Source organism: Heliangelus exortis, chromosome 1 (assembly GCF_036169615.1).
Source record: "Heliangelus exortis chromosome 1, bHelExo1.hap1, whole genome shotgun sequence".
In the NCBI taxonomy this organism is placed as follows: Eukaryota; Metazoa; Chordata; class Aves; order Apodiformes; family Trochilidae; genus Heliangelus; species Heliangelus exortis.
The window spans coordinates 82,891,730-82,907,056 of NC_092422.1; the positions used below are offsets into that span (position 1 = coordinate 82,891,730).

The 15,327-nt window shown below is 36.6% G+C and overlaps 1 protein-coding gene across 2 annotated transcripts in view; it reads right to left on the reverse strand.

Annotated features, from left to right (window-relative positions):
- Positions 1 to 15,327, reverse strand: part of CFAP47 (cilia and flagella associated protein 47) — a 295,430-nt gene that overhangs the window by 34,839 nt on the left and 245,264 nt on the right. The window lies entirely within an intron of this gene.

Here is a 15,327-nt window from a genome sequence, read left to right on the forward strand (position 1 = left end):
TGGCTTTCTCATCTCAGGATTAGGGTTTCAGCTTTAATTCCACCTGTAGAAAAACTTGTTGGTTATGACCAACTACTTCTACATCAAGTTTTGAATCCAGTTTTGTGATGATTTTTCCGGCCTGCTACAATGCATACATGGTAATACAGGTCTTTGAGAATAGTTCTCTGAGAATGACTGAATCTACTCAAGTTAATATGCATGGGAAAAGCAGCACTCTTTCTGTGATTGCTTCTGCTGATAACCACAGGCTGAGGTGTGCTCAAAAAAATGTCCACAGGGAAACTTTATCTTGTGGTCCAAATGCTCACCTTCCCACTGCCTACAGGCAAAGACCTCAACAGAGAGAGTTTTAGCAGAGTGGGTAATAAGGAACTTGTAGTGCAGCCTTGGGAAGAACCAATCACAAAAAAAGAGGTGCATGCATGGTAGCTTGGAAATGAAAGTGGACATGTAGAGAGACAGAGCAAAGTAATGATAGACAGGAATGGCCAGAAGCAAAAAAACCCAAGTAAGTTACAGCAGGGTGGAGAAGTTTGAGAGACAGGTCTCTAAAACAGGAACAAATGTCAGGAGTCCTCATCTGCACCAATCCTACATTTAATTATAAAGTCTACTGGACATTGCAACTTCTATTGCTACCTCAAAATCTGTTGTTGCTATCATTTATTCCTTCAACACAAACAGCAGCTTTGAATAAATACATTCAAAGTAGCTTGAGTAGATTAACAGCATGTTTAAATTAATAAATTCCCATCCCAGACTAATTATTTTTATGAATTATCTTGTATTGTGTTATATAGGTACTTCCTATGCTAAGTAACACAAATGGAGTCAGTGTGGTTCTGCATCTGTAAAGCTTTTAGGTAGAAACACTTTTAAAATAAAGTAGCCAATTTAAGATTGAAAACACTATCTTAAATTAGGAAGGCTGATATTATGTAAAGACAAAACATTTCACCTGCAAGATTTCTACCTTTTTGAGCAACAAATGCCTCAAGACCTCAAATACAGATCACTGCCTGAAACTGTAAGGGATTTTACAAACAGTAGGGAAATCTTAGCTAAATATACCTGGATTTCTGTATGTAAGAGGTTGCTCATATAGCAGTTATGGAAATTATCCAACTGCTTTGCTGTCATAATTGCTTTTTTTTTTATATTTGTAGAAGTCTGACATAGCATGAGCTACTTGTCTTTCAAATAACTACTTGAAAAAGTCTTATATTTTAAAATGGCTTCAAAATATCCTCATTAGTAGTCTATTAAAATGCTAATATCTAGATGAAAAAATAAACCATATTTCTTCTTCTTTTCCTTAATAAATATTTAAGATTTTTCTTTAGATCTTAGTTTCCCTGTTTGATGCATCATCTATCAAGTCCATACCCAAGATTTAGAAGACATACAATACATATACGGATATAGTTGGCAATAATGTGATCAAACTACTGGGGTGTTTTTTTTTTTAAATCTTTAAAAATTAGAATCCAATTTTTTAATCCAGTGTCTGAAATAACTAAGATGACCACTCACATTTTTGCTATACTTCTGAAAACATCTTAACTAGGATCTATCCCTCTGGAACCGAAGTCTGTTACAGCACTGTTGTGCTATCCTCCTTCTGTGAGATAAGGGGCAGTTCTTTACCATGATTTTGAGAGCACTCTGGTGTAGTCGAGGCAGAGGTCTACAACATCTTTAAATAAGAAATGTATTCTTCAGGATGTATCTGCAAATAGATTGTCTTGAATCCAAATACATGCATACAAAGATAGTGTAATTGACAACAGTATGCAAACACTTGGTAACACCATTACAGCACATCGAAGGACAATGTAGGGCATTTTAATTAAATTTTTGAGCAATGTGACCACCAACAGGGCAACAAAATATGAGGTTGCATGTAGGAGGTATCCAGGTGACAGAAGTTGCAAGACGAGGCACAAGGTAAGCAAATAGACTGCAAATAGACAGAACATCCTGCTGAATACATAGGAGGGGTGATTACTAAAAGCAAACCCAAAATAAACAGTACAAGAGCTGTTGAGATTGCCCTTTAGAGGTGGAGGTGGCAAGACAAAAAAAAGCACAGGCAATGACCAGTGAAGGATGGAGATGAAAGTCAACAAGACCACTTCAGTTCCAGCTGCTGTCATAAGAGTTAATCTTCTCTTAAATCTGACCACTTTGACCTCCACGATAAAGAAACATCAAGGACCCAAAACATCAGTGGTATGGCATCAAGTTCATGGCATTATATACTTAACATTAAGTTAGGATATGATTGCTAAGGAATGGCACTTCTTCTCCATACCCTCTATGGTGATGCCTATATACTGCAAATAACAAATTGCTGATATATCATCATCTGATCTCAAAACCAGAATAATATATTCTGTATAGTTTGCAAATGAAAAAAAAAAAAAAAACAAAAAAAAAAACCCAAACAAAAAACCCAATGCAAAAAAGCCCTGAAACAACAAAACAACAAAAATAAACACAAAGAAACCCAGACAGAAAAGCATAAAACAAACAAGTCTTTTAAGAAGTTATTATTTGGAATAGGGTTTTTCTAATTCCATTTGTACCTCTTCTAACATATGACAAATAGAGCAGATTATAAAGTAATACTTAGTTACAGTATATATGCATTTTATATATTGTGTGAACAGTAGCATAATTATGCCTTCTACAGTACATAGTGCCATGTTTTTAAAAATACATTTTAATACAGAACCCATATGATAGTATAGTGGGTCATTCTGGAAGAAAATTGGCTACTAAATTTCATGAAAAGATAAATTTTATAATATCACTGTTGAAACAGAATGTGTTCCCACTTTTAATAAAAAAATCTCCTTATTAGAAGCTTTTCATGTAATAATAGTAATTTTTATATCACTGGTCTTGCCTGCAGCTGTCAACTTACCAGCTGATCATTAACTACTAGTACGTATTTCTTTCCTTATGATTTTGCCTAGTTAATAAGATAGATTAAATAGGTCTAATTGCAAAAAAACACACATTGCTTTTCTTTTCTCTTTTGCATTTTTTAAGATTTTGCTTTTATAGAACATGGGCCAGCTGCTGGCACAATAGAGATTACTATCTATATGGACAATTTCACGACAAATCAGGATTACTAATGAAGTTGCTCCTATTTGGCTGTGGACCTCAAGTACTCTTCAAGTGACACTGGGAACTGATGCCAGCGATTGATCACTTGCCTTCACACAAAAAAATACTGCAAATGGTATCCAGAAATTCTCCAGAATTCTCTTGGAGAAACTGGCTGCTCACGGCTTGGGTGCGTGTGCACTTCACTGGTAAACTGGCTCAAGGACCAGGCCCAAAGAGTTATGGTGAATGGAGTTACATCCATCTGGTGGCTGATCACAGGTAGTGTTCCCCAGGGCTCAGTAATGGGGACAGTTCTCTTGAATAGCTTTATCAATGATCTGGACAAGGCGATTGAGTTCACCCTCAGTAAGTTTGCAGATGACACCAAATTGTGTGGGAGGGTTGATCTGCTTGAGAGTAGGAAGGCTCTGCAGAGGGACAGGATGGAACGACTGGCTGAGGACATTTGTTTGAGATTCAACAAAGGTAAGTGGTGGGTCCTGCACTTAGGTCACAACAACCCCAGGCAACCCTACAGGCTTGGGGTAAGCTGTAAGGCAGAAAAGAACCTGAGGGAGTTGGTTGACAGCCAGCTGAATACGAGCAGGATGAGTGCTCAGGTGCCCAAGAGGACCAAGAGCATCCTCGCTTGTACCAAGAACAGTACAACCATGAGGAGAAGGGAAGTGATTGTACCCCTGCACTGGGCACTGTGTTCAGTTCTGGGCCCCTCAGTACAAGAAGAGCATTGAGATGCTGGACTTGATGGTCTTAAAGGTCTTTTCCAACCAGAACAATTCTGTAATTCTGTGAAAGCCTTCATAAGAAATTCAAAGTGAGAGGCTTTTCAAAATAAAGCTGTGTTTACATTTGGTAAAAAGCTTTTGGCCAGATTCTGATAATACCCTACTTCTATTTAACTGTCCTACAGGCTATTAGGAAACAGGGAGAGCAGAGTAAGCTCATCTGACCCTTTAAAAGATCAGAGCCATCTGATTCAAACCAATGGCTGACACTAGAGTTAACTGCCTTATGAAGAAGCATACATCCTTCCTCATTTCTTTTTTATGATACCTGTTTTTAAGCCTTTCCTCCAAAGGCCAATGGAGAGTACTGATTTGGTAAAAGATTCCTTTGGCACTGCATTTGACACTTGAGCCTAGAACTTTGAAAGTAATAAAATAGTATATTTCAAATTCCCTACTTCCTTTCCATGGGGCACTGCACTACAGATAAGTTCTGTGAAATTCCTGCATCAGCCCCAGAAAGCAAAGAGCTGTGAGAGTTCAAATTAATTCAAGTAATGAGGCAGTGGATCCCCATAGATGAGAATTTATTTGGAAGGAATACAGATAGGTGCAAATGCATTTATTGCCTCTGCAGAAGCCTAGGAAAAACCTTTAAGAGCAAGCATCCCAGCCAGTGCCACACTGATAAAACTGTGAAGGCAATGAGCAAAATATGCTGCAATATCTTTAAAAACAATCACCATCCTCTCATCTTCCCTTATCTTAAAGGCATGTATTTTCATATTAAGGTACTTTGATGGAAGATTTTCTAGCTGTTGAAAGGACTATCTCCTTAATGCCTTGCTTTTAACTCTGTAGCATCTCAGAGTGCCTCCTGTTGATTGTATCCTGAAGAATGGCACCCATTTAAGATTCCTCTAATTGAAATAGAGATGAGGCAGAGCTCACACTGTCTTGTTGAAGTCTGATGGGAAATCATTTAAGAATAGGCACTTCTGCTGGGATTTCTTGCAAGTTTTTTGTTTGGGTTTTGTTTTGTTTTGTTTATTGGTTGCTTTGGGTTTTTTGCTTGTTTTGTTTTGTGGGTTTTTTTCAATAGTTTCTCCTTTAAAATTACTAGTATAGTATAATTTCACTTAAAACCACAGACATCTCTGCTGATATTAGCATTGGCCAAATAAATGTCAATGCAATATAATCAAGCCTGTTTTCTACCATTATCCTTTGAATCTGGAAAGGGCAGCCTCCAAAATATTCACACACAGCAGCTGCTGCTGCTGGGGAAGGATTGCTAATTCTTTCTCAAGGAACTCATCCAGAAAAGGAGGACTGATATTAGGCAGTAAAGACGTGAGATATTGCCAGCATTCCAGTAAGTATATAAAATACCTAATAAAAGTCAGGCCTAGGTATTCTTCATTTATTTTCAGCGACTAGAAGAGAAGAAGCCTGACTCACATATGAAGACTAAGATTTTTTATAGCAGTTCTTCTAAAAGTGGTTCAGTGTTAAATTCCAAGAGTTTAATCAAGAACAGGCAGCATTTCTGCCTCAGCTGTTATTAAGGTTGAGTTTGTTTTGTTTGCATCTTTTTTTTTCCTTTGTTTGTTTTTTTTTTTTCTGCTATGCACTTCCAATGAGGCTTCGTGCATTTTTCATTCCCTTTCAATAATACATGATCACAATTCCTTGTTATGGTTTCTAATTAACAAAGTGCAAGAGTACATCAATCTGTGTTAGTTTTGATACATCAGTATTATAATTAGTCAGTCTCGATGAGTAAATATGAATAAAATTTTCTGGATTGACAGCCACAGCACAACAGCCAACAGCCTCCATCTGTATAGATGTTAAAAAGCTGACTGGATGTGGTGCTGGACAACCTGCTCTGTATGACCCTGCTTGAGCAAAGGAGGGGTTGGGTGCACAAGATGATCTCAGGAAGTTCCTTATCATCTAAACAGCTCTGTGATTTTGCAGTTCTGAGATCATGACAGATCATTATGCTTTGTCTTGTTTCTTTTAAGAATATATTTAAAACACATTCTTGCTCACTAAACCAGATGCAGACTTTTATCTCAGTGAGTTGCAGGTGGTATGAACGGCAGTGCACCTCCTACAAAGGGAAAGCAACAAGGCAGAACAAGATCACTCCGGTTTAACAATTAGGTTTTGAGTGTATATAAAAACAAAGAAGCAGCTTACCAGCTTTGGGCATGCAGAAGTGCCATGATAGAAACTGAGGCTCAACCAAAAATACCCAAAACAACGAGAAAAGTTTCTTCAGATATGTAAGTAATAAGCAGGAGGCCAAGGAAGACAATCCCATTGCTAACAGGCCAGGGAAATTAGTTACATATAATGCTGATAAGGCAAAGTTTCACATCAGTGCTGATGACACTAAACTGGTGAGTTGAACAGAAGGGACAGAGACATCTGAACAGGCTGAAAAAGTGGGCCAGCAAGAAATGCAAGAAGTTTAACAAAGACAAGTGAAATGTCTTTGTGTAATGTCCTGCACATGGGATGAAATAACCAAAGAGCCCAGTACAGGCTAGGATCTGATGTAACTGGGGAGCAGCCTTGCAGAAAGGGACCTGTAGGTCATACTGGACAAGCTGGACATGGTTCAGAAGTGCACTGATGCTTCAATGAAGGCAAATCTGATCCTGGGCTACATCCACAGGAACGCTACTGGCAGAATCAGAGATGTGATGATCATCCCGCTCTACTCAGCGCTTGTCAGGCTGCACCTGGAGTACTGTTGTCCAGTTCTGTCCCCACAATTCAAAAAAGGTGAGGACAGACTGGAAACCATCCAGAGAAGGGCCACAGAGATAAAACAGGGCTGGAGAATGTGCCCTGTGAGGAAAGATTGAATGAGTTTTTTTCGATCCTGGAGAACAGAAGGCTCAGAGAGAACTTTATCAGTGTTTGCGAGTACTTAAAGGGCATCTACAAAGAGTTTCTCTCTTCATAAGGAGCCCCATGGAGAGGACAAGGGGAAATAGGTACAAGTTGAACCAGTAGAGGTTTAATTTTGACATAAGAAAGAAATTTTATTTTATATTGAGAATAATCAATGATGGGAACATCCTCCTCAGGGACATAGTGGAGCTCCGGTCTCTGGAGGTTTTCAAGACATAACTGGACAGATTGCCATATAATCTCATCTAGGCTGCCTATTCCAGGGAAAGTTGGATCAGATGATTTTCTGAGGTTCTTTCCAACCTGGGCTGCTCTGTGGTTCTATGGTATTTATACAAAAAAATATTCCAAAATGAACGGCTTATGTCTCAAGGAAGATAGGAAGCAAACATTACCATTTAGAGATAAATGTTTGAAGGGCAGATATACTACTGAAATGCCAGTTGGTGCTGTGTCTTGAACTGTGTATCAGTGAAGTTGGGAACTTTTTTTCTTGTATCTGAAATTAACCAGGAAGATAAGTGGTTGCTCAGTCTTTTATGTCCTCTCAAACATGAAGAACAAAATCTATAAAGAAAGTAGAACTTGATCTAAGTGACGTTTTCTCAAGGCATATATGTTATGCTAGAAGTTCTACTTGCATATCCTCTGGAACAAAGAAAATGGAGTTCAATGAACTTCAAGGTAGTGCAACATATATGGAATAAAGTAAAAGAGCTAGATACTGTGAGAAGGCAAAATACTAAAGATTAAATAAATGCTTTCTAATGTTTACATCACCGTTTTCCTTTCCTCGGTATAGTTTATTTAGGTAGGTGGGATGCAAGAAAGATTCCTTTCACAGAAGGTCCGCAGGATTGAATTTTTAGGAGGACTCTGCATCCTGAGTTACAAATTCTTCTACCACAAGTTAGAGTTGCCCTTTCTTCTGCTTTGAAAGTTTCACAAAATCAGTGACTGAAGCTGGAAGGGACCCCTGGTCCAACCTCCCTGCCCAAACAGGCACACCTGGAGCTGGCTGCCAAGAAGCCTGTCCAAAAAAGCTCTTTGTTTCCCACAAGTTCTTTGGGCAACCTGTTCAAGTGCTGGGTCACCCTCACAGTAAAAAGATAATTATTCCCTTATACCCATATGGGAGTTCCTGTGTTTCCTGTCACTGGACACCACTGAAAAGAGCTTGGGTCCATAATTTTTGCACCCTCCCATCATGTATTGATAAATATTAGTAAGATCCTGCCCAAGTTGCTGAGTTCCTTAGCTGAAAAATTAAGTAATGAATATGCAGCTCAGATGCTAATAAACAACTTCACAAATGACTGGTTAAAATATAAGTTTTGAGAAGTTACTCTAAGAAATAAACGACACAAATTGAGGAATGAATAGTTGAGTCTTAAACTGAAAGGCTTCACATCATCACTATCATAAGCTCACAATAAAATGCTTTAGATACATCATGTTTAAAAGATTTGTTTGCCATTTTATGAATCTTGTGTTCATACAATTTCGTATACTTCTGGCAGAGACTTGCAGGCTTATTTCATTAGGAGATTTAATTTAGAAGGATTTCTTCCTTGTACAAAATAATGGATACAAGTTAAACGTTTGCTATTTAGATTAAAATAAATGGACTGAGAACAGGGCTCAGTAATTAAATATGTTGTTTTATTTAATGTAATGTGTTTTGTTTTAAGTGAAGCATGTTTAAAAGGCCAAGAGTAAAGTTTCCTTTTCTTTTATAAAATTATCCTTCTCTAACTAGTAGCTTCTAGTGCAGTTGAGCTAAAATCAAAACCAATATTTGACAGAAACATCAATTACGTTTATTTATCTTTGAAGTGCAGTAACTACTAAGCTTACAAGGATTAAGCACACTGAGGGAAAAATGTGTCTAATTACAGTAATTCACTTCCATGATGACAATTGAAACAAGAAAAAAATTACACTTACGATATTCAACTCAGAAACATTTAAAAATACATATAACAGAGGTCATGAAGATCATACTCTCTAATTGTGGATACAGGGACAATGATTTTTTTTTTAAGCCCCAGTATATGATTAACACTTGAAATATTTTAGAACTTCCCCATCACATCACCAAATCTGGTGTAAGAATATTCTGTACTAACACAGAAATTACATGACTGCCTAAACTGGTTTATCACAGAACATCTCTCTTATCTCTGAAACTCTGGTAGTTGCAACTTTGACTTTGGGCAGGTGTTGCAGACCTCTTAAATATAAAAAGAAATATCACTAAATGTCTGACATTTATATACATGCCACATTCAATTATATTTTCCTTCTCTGCTGTTATCTTAAGCGTTTGTCTTGGCAGAATGAGATACCTTTGCAATTTCCCTTCAGAGGTGATGTGGTGATGGGCTTTAGGTTGACTTTACAGAAATCCAGTCTCTAGGACATTAGGAAAGGCACATTTGAATGGTAGGAGATGAGAACAATAAAAAAGGAAAGAAGAACAGCAGTACAGAGCAACAGGGAAGACTCGTGTCAGGGAAGGAAGATTATTGACAGATAGGGAATAGTGAGCTATAGGACTGGAAAAAAAACCAAACAAAACATCTGAGGGATCAGGAGGGTAACAGGCATAGACAGTAACTTGCAAAACGATGCCATGGCAGATAAAAGAATGAGTGGAGGATGCCAGACTGCATTATATGGAAGTCATTTGAAAGAGAGAATGACAAATAGATACGAGTAAGAAGTGAAGAAGAACAATCAGGAATTAGACTAATAAAAGGTTTTTTAATTATCTCCTGGCCTAACATTTTTGTAAAACTTGATGGTGGATTGTTAGTTTCTCTTGTTTTTTCCTTCCAAATCTATTCCCTCAACCCCAATAATCTGATAGACAATAGATCTATCCCATCTTCCCTTGACCATTTTATGCATTTGAAATTTGTTTATTACCCTTATTTCCCTGATGACAGTTTTATGTTGATAAAATCCAGGCATCCAAAAAATGAAGATGTACAGCACAGTAATGTCCTAGATCCAGTCACAGAAAGCAGAAGGCATACTGCAAAGTCTAAGAAAAAAATGCAAAATCTCCTCCATATCAGCACTATAAAGGATATATCAATAAAATTTTTATCTGAATTATTCTATTTGTGACACATTAAAAATAGTATAAGCTCAGTAATATTACATCAATTGGTCCTTTCTTAACTTAAGGAAATAATATGCTTAAATATAATTCCAATGTCCTCAAGAGAGATTAATTGATAAATAATGATATAGAGGAAAGACCAAACCCACAGAGCAGACGAAGAGGGATTGCTGAGGTGAGTAGAGGGGCAGACTGGCAAATTTTTAGAAACAGCATCCTAAATATTCTGCCTACTGTGATAATGGAAAAACTATGGCCTACTCAGCCTCTCTCCTCCTCTACTACAGTGAACTAACTGTGTTCTGTGTATAACAAAAAAGTCCACCAATAGTTAGTATCTTACTTAAAACCTTAATGAAAACTGAAAAATAGCCATGCAAATATTTTGAAAATGTGAGAGGCAAGTAAGGAATGTCATATGCCCTGTAAAAAAGTGTGACTTTCTTTTTTGTGCCCAGCCACAAAAAAACTAACAAACCTTATCCTTTTTCTCTCAATAGAAGTTCATGTTTCCCGATGATGAAGTATGAGTAACTAAATTAAGACCATGACATCTTCATCTTTTAATCTTTCTCTAGACTCAAACACACACAAGAATGTCTCGAGTCCATGGCTGAAAGAAAACTGTAATTGGTTCAGTTCGGGCATAATGGCATTTTTTAAATATGTCAAATATCTTATTAGTTTTGACAGAAATATTTTTACTTCAATTTGAAATTTTTCTTGGCTATATGTATCTCTCAGTCCTATCAAAGTGTAGCCAAGTTCTGGAGCTATGACAGATTTTAATCAAAATCTGCAAAGTGTTACAAATCAGTAATGACACTGCTGCTATCACAGAGTTCCATTTTTCACATGCAACCAAAAAGTGAACTGCTTGTTACAAGTTTCCAGGGGACACATCACACTTCCTACAGCAAACAACCCTTGCAAGTGAATAGGATAGTATGATTACTCTGCACTTTTGCCTTTTCCGAATTTGTTTCCTTGACATAGTTTTGTAAATTTTTGAAACAGCCAGTTTAGACATTATTCTCTTCTGTGAGTTACACACATACAATTTATATATTTCTTGAGTTATGCACTTTCATAGTTTTAATACATATCATAATTTGAAGTTTACAGGTTTCTGTAGTAAGGTGGACTGAGATCTACACTGTTTTCTTGCTTTCTTAGTACACAACAAAATAGACAAAGTTGGTAAGAAGAATCCCTCATGAAAAGCAACCTTTGCCCATAAAAGCAACCTTTTGCCCATAAATTTGGCTTGTTATAAAACAGTAGTTCTGTAAATGACAGGATCCACAATATACTACATGACTTCCATAGTTAAATACTACTTGTAGTAGGAATATTGTTTCAACTGGAGGGAACAATTCTGTAGCCCAGTAAATATGGTTTCATTCCATTACTAATAAAAGGCTTTTTAGTGGCCTTAGAAGGCAGGGCTTGAGGATTTGATCAACATTTGTCTCAGCATAGGCTGATTTTATCTTCTTTAACTTATGATAACAACTGTTTAGCAGTCAGGTTTGGTTTATGATACTTTGACTTTATAGATATATGAGTAAATATCTGTGCAGAGTTACCTATAATACCAGAATAAACAAATGGTTTGCAGAAGTATAAACACAGGATGATACTGGACATTCAGAACTGTAAAAATAAATCACAATGGTCTCTACATGAATACAGTCCTTTTAAACTAGTTCTGATAAAGCACAGAATAAAAAACTGAATAACTGAGAACCAGTAAACAGAAGGTTCACTCATGCAGACTGTGATAAGATAATGCAGTGAAAGGTAAGATTAAGTAAATCCAGACAGATCCCAAAACTGCCTAAGAATGAAAACTTTACTTGCCCTCCAAGCAAAGAAGTTGGGACATTGACAGCTCTCTGACATCCCCATCCAACCTCTGCATCTGGGGAGGGCTGATGCTGTCAGACTTAAGACCCAGAAGGAGACCAGAAGGATAAGCATGACACAGAAAAAAAAGGAGAACATAATAGGAAAGGTTTTCTTTGTAACAATTTTACCTATACTAACAGAGATTCTTCTGTATTATTCTTTACTACGAATGGTACCATTGTACCTAGACTAAAAATAACTGTTATTAGCCTGTCAAATACTAAAAGAAAAAAGTCAAGATTTTTTTTTCTCCACTAACATACCCTTCTGCCACTGTAGTCTGTGTTCAGCATCCTAAAACTCAACATGTGGCAATGCCAGCCTCAATGTTAACCCGTGAAACATGTCAGCAGATAAGCTCTAGATTCAAACATTATGAAGAAAATAGTTACATCTGTCATTCAGCCCGAAAAGAAAAGAAACCAGACAAATGAAAATACATGGTAAATCTCCTACCTGCAAAGAAGGAGAACAAAGTAAATACAAATGACAACTCCAGATTACTTGTATTTCACTCAAAATTCTTAGGCACAATGTTTTTAGAGCTGGAGGTTCAGACCTTATATGAACCTTATATAAAAGTTGTTTCCTTAAATTGAAATTTTGCTCCTACTCACAGCTTTGTACACTGAATTTTTTGTCCTTTTCCTTATAGGTAAAATATTTAAAGGTTAACCAGGATATTGGTACAGTGTAACTGAAGTATTTGGTTTTAGATAGGAGCTGTTACCTTCAAAAAATACCCTCAAGGCCTGACAACTCAGTCACCCTCTTCTCTCTGTAGAAGTTTAATTTCACAATCTTGAGTAGTTTCTTTCTCTCAAACAGTAAAATAAACATTTCAAAACCTTTTGTCTACTGTGTTTTACATGCTACACATATAAAGGAGTACCAGTTGCAAAACAGTTGTGTTTGTTTATCTGGTTTTATATGTATCATAGACTTTCCATGGAAATAGTATATGATGCATGAACAGCAAATCAGCTTAGTACTTAAGGCAAGCAGTCTTCTCTTCCTCATGCTAGCTATGAGTTCAAGATGTTTCTTGTATCATAATGCAAGTGAAAAAAAAATCAGAAACCAGGCACTCTGAAAACAGGTCTTAATTTATAAAACTTGACATAGAAAAAAGAATCTCTCAGAGCAGATAAAGAATCTTCTTTTTTTTACAGTTATTACCAAGTAATTCTAATTACTTCCTTAGTCCAGGAGAAAATGAAGTCAAATAATGGCCTGGATATCATTGCTGTGGGATGCTGCTACTGTTCTAGTAGTCAGCACTAATTTAAGTGCAGCAGTCTCATAAGGAGGCCAGCAATCATGCATAGGATCACAATGTAAAGAATAAGTATGTTCTGACTATGATCATTGTCATGCAAAACCTGTTCCAGAGTTTATCAAGACCACAACAGAACAGTAATTTGTTCCTAGAGGAAGTAAAGACAAAAAAACCCCACAAAATCCATCAGCAGTGTCTGCTAGCAAGAAATTACTTCAAGCTGTTAAGTGTCTTTCTACTTCAGAGACATTTTGAATCACATAATGAGGCACATAGCTACTCACCTGTCAGACTCAGATATAGATACACTTCATATTTAAATGTTATTAAGACTTAATAAAGACTCATACTATTTTATTCCCTGAATTCTTGAGGTTAATATAATATTTATTACAATACTTCTGGTTCCCTGAAGTCTAGTTAAAATGTGGCATGAATTTCCAGCCATAAAGACAACTAGCAGTTCTTGGTTGGGGATTGTGCAGTGCTTCCTATTGTGGGAATAAAGGTAAGATAACTCTATAGTTCTAATACAAAATAAATCATAGTCAGTATTCCAAAAATCCAATCAATATATGAGTTGGTGGCCTGTTAAAGTCATAGAGAAATATAGAAAAAAACCCAAAAAGGACAAAATGCTTAGACGCAGACATGTAGAAATCAGCTGAACATGGAAAGCTGGATGTGGATTCCTTATAAAAACTTAGTTAAAATTTAGTAGTGGGTAAAACTAGACGAAAACAGCACCTCGCTGGAATAGAAAGGAGACCTTGTTTCCATCCTGAAGTGGTAAAAGAATAAGTAAAATAATACAGTGGAAATGCTGAAAATGTTAATTTAGAAACCGTGAAGGATTTTTGCCATTTTTGATTGAATACAGGCACGTTTGAAAGAAGTTTACTTCTCCAGAACTCTGCAGTGATGTTTTTCATTTCTTCACTGATAAACATTCAGTCATTGTGATCTAACTTGACCTAAACACACAGGATTTCTCAGAACTCATTCAAAATTCAAGGTTCAGTGTCAAGAGCTCTTCTTGAACAATAGAACTTAATTAGAAAAAACACATTTACTTGATTTAAAACTTGCCAGTGAAGGTGAATCCTCCACATCTCTTTGAAAATTGTTCTGAGAATTGATTAAGCACATTGTCAAAACCATTTCTTTTTGCATTTCGCTACTAAGTAGGATTGACCCAGTCTCTGCTTTTTCCTGTGAGAGTGAATACTATTCATTACCAACATTCTGTTTTTTAAATGAGGTAAAAGAAGATTCATCACCACCAGAATTCTCTTCGGTCAGCTAAATAATTTGGGATCACTGAATCTCTCACTCTCAACTTGAATAATTTAAACATCCTTGTATTTAAAAAAAGATGAGCAACACCTGTTAAAGGCAAGGCAGGCTAACTAACATTGTACACCTGGCAAAAAGGCATAGGTACCAAAAAGGAAGGGAACAAGCATTTCCACTTCATTCAGTGCTGGGGCAATAACATAAATACGTGGATCCAAAAAAAAAACCAACAAAAACCAAAACAAACCATAAACTCTTGATAGGGAAAAGAAAGAAATCAATAATAAGAAAAAACTAATAGAATGCAGTTGGTAATTTTACACTCGAAAGGTTCTAAAGTGAACTGGAAAGATAAGGATCATCCAAAATTTCCTAAGCTGCTACTGATATGCTAAAACAGTGTATTGTGGTCTTGTGCTATTGTGTGCCATAAAACTGAGTTGCTCGTTTCTGCATGTAGAAAATTTAATGTTGCTATTCATACAGGTCTGTAATAGTTCTTTTCAACAATCAACTTCTTAATTTCCTCCTTAATAGAAAAAATCATATATAATATCTAGGAAGAAGGAGCTGTATCACCCTGTAACAGGACTGCACACAATTTTGCCTGTGGTTTCTGCTGGTTGTATGTAGCAGGGGTAATAAAAATGACAGCAAAGCTGAGAGATTACTTTACATTTTTGTTATTCCACTGTCCTCCTCTTTCATATATGGCAAACACAGCAGAAGTGCTGAGATTCATTCTTCCCTCTATTGGTTTGGGGTTTTTTCAGCATGGCATCAGTGATGGTTTTAAAGAAATAAAGAAATAAATATGGCTTAAACCTAAATCCTATGTAGGATGCAAGATTGTTCCTAATTTTGATGTCTGAAGGTATCAACCTGATCTTCATGTAAAAGGGGTAGGGTTT